Raw genomic sequence first — 9,481 nt, 5'->3', positions numbered from 1 at the left:
TCTTATAGAGTTCGAACTTTTGCTTTACAAAGTCAGTTGTCCTTTAAGTAAATTATCTGAAGAAAGAAAAGAGTCTTTTATACTTACATGCTTGTTTACCATTTCAGGTACTCGTCATTCTTCCAGGTTTCTAGCCTTATGGATATCCTTCAGCATTTCTTATACTGCAGGTCTGCTGATAATGAATTCCCTCACTTTCATTCACTTGAAAATGTCGCCACTTCATCTTTGTTTTTGAAGGACATTTTGGCTGGACATATTTTTTTCGGCACTTTAAAGGTGCTGTTTCATGATGTTCTGCCCTCTGTAGTTTTAATGAGCAGTCAGCTATCGTTTTCAAAGTCTTCGTTCCCTGTGCATACCGTGCCTCTGCCACCCCGCAGTCCCCACACTTTCGATATTTTATCTTTATGTTTCAGCAGTTTGACTGTGATGTGCCCAGGCGTGGTTCTTTTTATGTTTATCCTTCTTGGGGTCTAGTGAGCTTCTTAGATCTATGAGTTAGTGGTTTTCACCAAATTTGGGGAATTTTTGGTCATTATTTCTTCAAATATTGTTTCTGCCCCATTTTCATCCTCTTATCTTGGTGCTTTCATTACATTTATATTAGGCTGATGGATATTGTCACTCAGGTTCCTGGAATTTAGTTCATTTTTCTTTAATCCTTTTTTACTCTCTGTTCTTCAGATTAGATCATTTCTATTGCTGTGTCTTAGTGTTCACTGACTCTTTCTCCAGTTTGCTGTTAAGATTATCCAGTGAATTTTTCATTTTAGTTATTGTACTTTTCCATGCTTACATTTTCACTTGGTTCTTTATATAGTCTCCATTTCTTTCCTGAGTTTCCCTATCTGTTTCCACATTAAGGTCAAGTTTTTATTAAATTCTTTCAACATTTTTTTTAATAATTTAAATATGATTGTAATCGCTGCCTCGAGGTCTGTCTTTGTCAACTAAGTTCAACATCTAGACCGTGTCAAATTTTATTTATCTTAACTATTTTTTCTCACCTTTTTCCTATTTATTTATTTGTGTCCAGTGATTTTTTTAATTGAATATTGGGCATTGTGTGACTATGTTTTAAAGACTCTGGATTTTGTTGTCAGTCTCTGAAATGTCTCTTGCTTTGGCGGACAGTTAAGTTACTGGCTGATCACTTGGTGCCAGTGGAGGTGTGGTGTGGCACTCGGTTAGTACAGATCTGTCGGCAGCACAGACTTTAACTTGGCAGGGCTCAAACCCTAACTCCGTCTTTCCTGTAGATCTTGTTGGGGCTTGGTTTGAGATCTTACTAGACTGTGTTTAGAAGAGGTCTTACTCAAGGGCAAGGTTCTTACTCCTAAGGCATATCTCAGCTGGACTCCAGGGGTGTTAACTACTACTTACTTTTTAAAGATATACAGATATAATTCATATACCATACAATTCACTCATTTTAAGTGTATGATTCAGTGGTCTTTAGTATGTGCACCGTGTTGAGCGACCATCATCACAATCAATTTTAGAACATTGTCACCCCTAGAAGAAATCCCACAGCCATTAGCAATCACTTCATTCCCCCAACTCCCCCACCAGCCCTAGGCAAACACGGATCCACTTTCTATCACTATAGATTTGCCTATTCTGGGCTTTTCATAAAAATGGGATCGTGCAGTATGTGGTGTTTTGTACTGGCTTCTTTCACGTAACATAACGTTTCCAAGGTTAGTCCATGCTGTAGTCCTTCATCTCTTTTGTGGCCTATAGACAGCCCCCCTTTCATTTATCCTTTCATCCGTTGATGGATATTAAGGTTGTTTCTACTTTCTGACTGTTATGAATAACATCGCTGTCAACAATTGTGCATGAGTTTTTGTGTGGAAATATGTTTTTGTTTCTTTAGGGCAGATACCAAGGAGTGAAGTTTAGAATTTGGGTCATTTGGTAACTCTGTGTTTAACCCTTTGAGGAGGTGGCAGACTGTTTTTCAAAGTGGCTGTACCATTGTAAAATGCCACCAACAGTGTATGAGGGTTCTGATTTCTCCACATCTTGTCAATACTTGTTATTATCTGTCTTTTTATTATAGCCATCCTAATAAGTAAGGCCATGGGCTGAATTATTTCCCCCAAAATTGCCATGTTGCAGTCCTACCTCCCAGCGTGGTGATATTAGGAGGTGGGGCCTTTCGGAGTCAGCTGGGGTTAGATGAGGTCATGAGGGTGGGGCCCTCATGATGGGGATTAGTGCCCTGATAAGAGCAAGAGACACCAGAGCTTGCTCTTCCTCCCTCTGCCATGTGAGGACACAGTGGGAAGGCGGCCATCTGCAAACTAGGAAGAGAGCCTTCACCAGAACTCAGCTGTGTTTGCACGTTGATCTTGGACTTCCAGCCTCCAGAACTGTGAGAAGATATGTTTCTGTTGTTTAAGCCCCCAGTCTATGGTATTTGGTTATGACGGACTAAGACGGGTATGAAGCATTTCACTGTGGTTTTGATCTGCATTTTCCTGATGTCTAGTGATGTTGAGCATCTTTTCATGCTTATTGGCTACTTGTGTATCTTTTTTTGGAGAAATGTCTATTCAGATCCTTTGCCCATTTAAAAAATTTGATTTTTTGTCTTTTAATTATTGAGTTGTGTTATTATTATACGGTAGCTTATCAGATATATGATTTGCAAATCCTTTCTCCTCTTCTGTGGGTTCCTTACTTTTGGGTGCATTGTGTCACTGAAGAAGAAATATGTTCAGTAGTTAATACGGGTCTCTGAGACATCCTGCATTAGTTATTGGTAGAGAAAGTAACCTGAGCATCTTTAGAAGATCCAGTCCAGCCATGACAGATCGGCAAAATAGAAATCTTCCAATTATTTGCAGTACTTAATGTTGTTTTCTTAGATAATAAGTAGGAAATCCTGTAATTGTCACTACCTGGTGTCCTGAGGGTTGCAGGATCTCAGAAGCCTGGGGACTTTCCTTTGGGGCAGATGGCCGGTGCACCAAAGCCCCATTGACAGTTGGCTTGTGCAAGGGGAACGCTGGCCAAGCGAGGCACCTGCCGTTGGAGCTCGGGGGTCTTTAGGGATGTTCAAACTCCACAGTCACCTGAGCTTCACGCCCTTTGTGTCTTGCACAACTTAAGAAGTTTAGAGGTGAATGAAAGCCCTCTGAAAATAAAAGTAGACTTTTTGGAAAGGCAACATGTATCATTATGTGTTGTGGCCACTCTTCTCTCCCTTCTCCCAAAATACTACCCGGTGTATCCCTTTTAAATAAATGTGAATTGAAATTCATGGAGTTGTGTGTTCATGATGCCTCTTAAGATAATTGGAGCTGATTAGAGGTAACATGAAATTCTAATTGGATATTAAATATCCTGAGAAGCGTTTGTCATATTTCGGTAGCATGACCGTCACTGGGGGTCAGGCAGCTCTCCACGCCAGGCAGTTCTTTCCGTCCACGGGCAGCCCTGTCGTTCATGGGAATCACTTTCCGAGAGCAGGTGGGACTAGGTTGATGCTTCGTATTCTAGGACAATCGATCCACTCTGCCGCATGCCCCTCTTTATGGGGGTGAGAAGGCTTTGAGGATTAGAGGCGAGGGGGACAGTCCTGACTCGGAGGCTCTGGGTCGGGGACCAGGCTGTCCGACCTCGGGCCAGCACCTGCCTTTGTGACTGCCGTGTGCCCTGCCGCTCACCAAGGGGGTGACATGTGAGGACACTCGTGTCCACAGAGGCCCAGGTCACAGCAGACACTGCCAGGCTGCTCTCATTTTGCCACCTTGTTGCCCCGACCGCCCCATCGAGAGGGGCAGGGGGAGACCCAGGGCCTGGAAGAAGGGGTGCGGGGACTGCTCACTCTGGGGCTCAATGGTGGCTCCCAGATTATTTCTGTTCAGTCCTGTTTACTGAGCTTTCTGTCCACACATGGCTCCCAGCGGATGGGTCCTGAGGTCTCAGGAGCCCTGGGGCCCCCGCTTCTCCACGTGCTGTCATTTCACAGCCACAGGGGCCTGTGGGTACATCTTGTGTCACATCCGCCAATCCGCCCAGGCTTCCTCCTGGGTGCGTGCCCCGGGGACAGATTCTGCCAGCGCCATGGTAACCATACAGCCCGCGCTCGGGCTCAGGATGTGGGGCGGGCACGTGAGCAGAAGTGCCTCATGAAACGAACTCACAGACCCACGAGGGTCTGCACTCGGTAGCTCTCAGCCACCTCTGTCCGGGCTCTGCAACCAGCCGTGCTTTCTTCCCTTCATTTCCTTTCTTCCCTTCATCTTTTTCTCATCATCCTCTTCAACGTGGCAAGTGCAGAGTTAGCTACTCAAAATGCCAAAGATGCTGTAACCGGAGGAGTTCTTTGGAAGAGATTATTTAATTCAAGAACTATTTATTTTATTTTGTGGCAAGATGCTGTGCTAGGTTCTGCTGAAGCAGACACAGCTAAGACAGTCCTTGCCTCGAAGGAGAAACAAAAATCCGAAAGACACATATTACAAGGCAGAAGCACTTATTAGCTCTGATGCCTTGGGAAAGGCATTGACCTTTCTGACCTTCAACTTTCTCATCTCTGAAGGGGGTTGAGAGCTCACCTTGAAGGGTTATTGTGAGGTTGTTTAAGAATGAGATGAGAATAGTTTTCTCGCCAATTATGTGTTTCATCTCCTCAAATGGCTCTAAGTTGTTGGAACATAAACGCTTATCGCGTTGTCTGGACTTAACTACTCCCTCAGTGGAACCATCAGCTATTTCTTGAGGCCTGGGGGCTCCGTGAAAAAATTACTGAGATGCTAAGCTTGACATGAACCAAGGGTTCTTGGACTACTTTGGTTTTATGCTGTGCTTCTTTGTGGCAAAGAGAGAAAAACAGTGCCAATTGCCTGTGATACAGGGCCTTTCAGACGGTCCCGTGAAACAGTGAATTTACAACAGCCCTTCTGCTTCGCAGTGGTTGTAAGAACTTTGTGTTTCAATGCTGAATCCTGGCGTCATCTTTCTGAAGACATTTTAAATTGCAGTTAAACTCAGTGTGTGTGGTACCAACAGTGGACATTGCTCAGCTGAAGTGACAACAGTATGAACAACTGTGACCAGTTCCTCTCATTCAGCGGCAATGACAGTTCTGTCACTGAAGTGTGTTGGGCTGACAGCATGGAAATTTGCATTTGATTTCAGAGTTGTTAAACTGCGATAGAATGTTCTGGAGTGTCGACTTTGATGCCTGGTGGCTTCCTAGGACTGTGTGCTTTGTGAAGGCCCAGGCATGGCTCTCCATCTTCGGAGGGGGTGCAGGGGGAGGAGGGGTGCAGGGAGGAGGGGGTGCAGAGCAGCCTTGCTGGCTGGGAGACTGCTTGCCCATATGGCCCCCAGCTGCCGGGTGGCTCTCTGGCCGGTCCCTCACGCAGATGTTCACTCAGCGCCCAGGCCAGGCTCTGGCCGGCTCTCAAACATCCGAATAACGGAAACCATCTCAGAGGAGGTTGTGTTTTCAGCCAGCAGCTCTGGCTGTGGTTGGCGGTGGCTTGAACTGTCCACATGGTTACTGGAGTGGCAGGAGGCGTGGACGGCCAAAGGAGAATTGAATTCTGACTCTGACTCCCCTTCCTCCAGACTGTGCGATGCTGCGAAAGTCGCCCCCGCCTTCCTTCTGGATCACACTTGCCATTTGTAACTGGGGCGGGTGGTAAATTCCGTACAAGGGGTTGAGCTTCAGAAAACGGAACAGAGGGCAAGCTCAGCTGAAAGTGCCGTGGCAGAGCGTTAGCTGTGGTTCTCTCTAGGTGACAGGGGGTCTTTTTGTTTGTTTTAAGTGAAGTATAGTTGATTTACAAAGTTGCGTTAGTTTCTAGGTGACAGCTTTAAGTGCTGTTTCTTCCCCTTTCTTATTCTTATTTTCTGACATTTCTGGAAGCGAACATGTAATCAAGTAAAAGCCAAAAGTTACTTTTAACCATGCAAATGCTAATGAATTGTGATAAAAACTGTAAAATAGGTAGCGTGTCCTGGAATAGCAGCTTAGACCCGGTCTCTTTACTCGAGTGAGGTCAGTTACACCTTCTCTGTGTATTAAAAGGAAGCTTCGCTTGCCAGTTCTTAGACCCATGTTAATAGTTACTGTCAGTGGTGACACGCAATTTAAATGAAAGGACAGCTTCCCTGGTCGGGGTGGGAATTGGTCTCTTTCTGCACGGGCCCTGGAGCGGTTTCCCTTCCGTGGCAGCAGGGCGGAGGGAGCCTCCGTTCTCGCTGGTGGTGGAACTCTATGTCAGCATCACCGGCTGCCTAATTGTGCAGGGTAAGAATTGTCGCACGTGACTCGCAGGCACAAAGGCCTCCATGTGGCTTTTGATCCGTGGGGCACTGCTAGCTCTCAAATTGGGCGAGAGAAAATGGAATACTTTCCTTTCAGCGTCGAATCTGGAAGCACAACAACTTAGCAGTTCACTGAGCTGAAAGGCTGTGTGCTCAGATAGCGGCTCCTGGAAAACGAGCTTTAATTTGTTCCGTTACCTGATAGGTTCACAAACATTATTGTGGGTTTTCTGAATTGTGGTAAAATGTACATCCCGTAAAATGTACCGTTGTAGCTGTTTCTGAGTGTTCAGTTCTGTGACTTTGAGTACAATCCCATTGCTTTGCAGCCGTCACCACCGCCCATCTCCAGAATGTTTTCATCTTCCCAAACTGAGACTCAGTCCCCGTTAGCTCAGTCCCGTCCCTTCCCCCCGCCCATGCTAACCACCTTCCTACTTTCTGTCCCTCTGAATTCGCCAGTTCCAGGCACCTCACGTGAGTGGATCATGGTGTCTGTCCTTCTGTGCCTGGCTTGCTTCGTTCAGCACAAGGTCCTCAAGGTTCATCCATGAGTCTGTATATCGTTTACCTAGTCAGTCATCAATGTAACGTTCTTGTTTTTAAAGTTTCTCTAGTTAAGGTCTTTAACATTTTTTAAAAACTACCTGACGGGGCTTCCCTGGTGGCGCAGTGGTTGAGAGTCCGCCTGCCGATGCAGGGGACGCGGGTTCGTGCCCCGGTCCGGGAAGATCCCACATGCCGCGAAGCGGCTGGGCCCGTGAGCCATGGCCGCTCAGCCTGCGCATCCGGAGCCTGTGCTCCGCAGCGGGAGAGGCCACAACAGTGAGAGGCCCGCGTACCGCAAAAAACAAACAAACAGACAAAAAAACTACCTGACAATGTGCCTGTGAGAAGTGCCTGGATGGTTCGATTCATCTCTGGGCCTCTAGGGCAGGTGCCAACTGATCAGTAACGGGTCGAGTGAATGAATAAACCGGCTGGTGCTTTGATTTGAATATTTCCCCGGGAGTCAGAACCCAGCTCTTCACCTGAACCTGATATTCTGGGTAAAATTGAGCTACAAATCTGTACTTCCTGAACATCCTTATCTGTGACATGAGGGAGGTAATCTTTGCAGTGGTTAAGAATCTGCCTGACAATTCAGGGGACACGGGTTCGAGCCCTGGTCCGGGAAGATCCCACATGCCACGGAGCAGCTAAGCCCGTGCACCACAACTACTGAGCCTGTGCTCTAGAGCCCTCGAGCCACAACTACTGAGCCTGTGTGCCACAACTACTGAAGCCCACAGCCTAGAGCCTGTGCTCCGCAACAAGAGAAGCCGCCGCAATGAGAAGCCCGCACACCACAACGAAGAGTAGCCCCCGCTCACCACAACTAGAGAAAAAGCCCACACACAGCAGTGAAGACCCAACACAACCCAAAAAAAAAAAAGCTGCTTCATTTGAAACCATTCAAGACTTGCCATGGATTTATGTTTAAAAAAAGGAAGGAAGGAAGGGAGGGAAGAAGGAAGGAAGAAGGGAAGGAAGGAAGGAAAGAAGGAAGGAAAACAGACCCTTAGTTTCCTGGACAGGAAATGACGCGTGTCAAACCCGTGTCCCCATCCAGGGTCCTGCCGCTGCCTCCTTCTTGAACTTGGGCCACCGGCTTGTCCATCTCGTTTCCCTCTCCACTTCCTCTGTTCTTTTCTGAGACCCTAAATTACACTCTTTTCTTCTCCTATATATTTTCCTGAGTGCACCTGGTCTATTCTCTCTAGATGGGCGATTCCTGAAACTTCATCTCTGCCCAGACTTCTCCCCCAAGTCCCCTCCTGCGTCAGCTTTTCCTGGAGAACTTCGCGCATCTGGGACTGAGTGTACACTTCCTGTGTGTCCCATCACGCTCCCCGAGCACCCCTCTTTACGCCCCCTTTCCACCGACATCTCCTTAATTACTCAGCAAATACTTCTGGATGCTGGTTCTACTCAGCGAGGGGTCCCAGGCACCCCTGGGTGCACAGAAGGGAGCATCAGGGCTGTACTGTACAGCCTCTGGCAGTTCTTTGGCCCCTGTTACCTTCGCTCTTCCATCGCGTATCACTTTCCAGGGCCTGCAGCAACAAAGCACCAACCGCAAGCTGGGGGGCTTAAAATGACAGAAACCTATTGTCTCCCAGTCCAGAGGCTGGAAGTCTGGGATCAACGTGTCTGCAGGCTTGGCTCCTCCCGAGGCCGTGAGGGGGGATCTGCTCCAGCCCTCTGGCCCAGCTTCTGGTGGTTTGCAGCAATCTTTGGGGCCTTGGCTTATAGACTCACGCTCCCATCCCCCCACCTTCACCTGGCGCTCTCCCTGCATCTTCACATCGTCTTTCCCCCCAACCCCCGTGCTTGTCTGTCTGTCTCCAAATTTCCCCTTTTTATAAGGATTTCAATCATATTGGGTTAGGGCCCCCCCAATGACCTCATTTTAACTTGATTACCTCTATAAAGACCCTGTTTCCAAGTGAGGTCACACAGTGAATGAGTGAATGAATGAGTGAGTGAGTGAGTGAGTGTGTGAAGTTGGCCTCAGCCTACCTCTCCAGCCTCCGTCCGATTATTCCCATTCAAGGGCTTTGTCCTCCGGCCAGGCGTTTGGCTTCTGTTTCCCTTCTAGACCTCAAGTTCGGGTTCCAGCCACCTCCCCAAGGCCCTGCTCAGCTCCACTTCCATGACGTGCCACCTCGCCTTCTCCTAACCCTCATGACACTTTCCTAGGCCTTTTCTGTGGCACCCTTAGCTTCAGCTCGCGTGACAGCAATTTATTGCAGAACCTTACTGTTAAGAAGGGCCTTACAGATGGACCGAGACCAAGATATCTGCATTTGATTCCTTGGGACGTTTTAAGAATCATGGCAGATCCCTGAGCCCCTCCCCTAGGGATTCTGATCCGGCAGGTCTGGGCAGGGGCCCTGGAACCTGGAGTGTTAAAAGCTCCTCCGGGAGATTCTGATGCACAGCGAGCCTTGAGAGCCCCAAATTCTTTCCAGCCTCTTTGTCCTACTCATACAGCAGCTGAGCCACAGTGACTTCCCCAAGGGCCGTGACTGGTGGCAGAGCCATCAGTGATGCGGTTCTGTTACGTTTTCAATCAGATTTCAGCAGCTGAGGAACAGAATCTGCATCTCCCTTGTCTCCGTTACCTATTGGGTATGCCCGGCAC

Source organism: Leucopleurus acutus, assembly GCF_964270905.1.
Source record: "Leucopleurus acutus genome assembly, chromosome: 11".
NCBI lineage: Eukaryota > Metazoa > Chordata > Mammalia > Artiodactyla > Delphinidae > Leucopleurus > Leucopleurus acutus.
The sequence above is the reverse complement of the archived record's forward strand: the minus strand, read 5'-3'. Positions refer to the sequence as shown.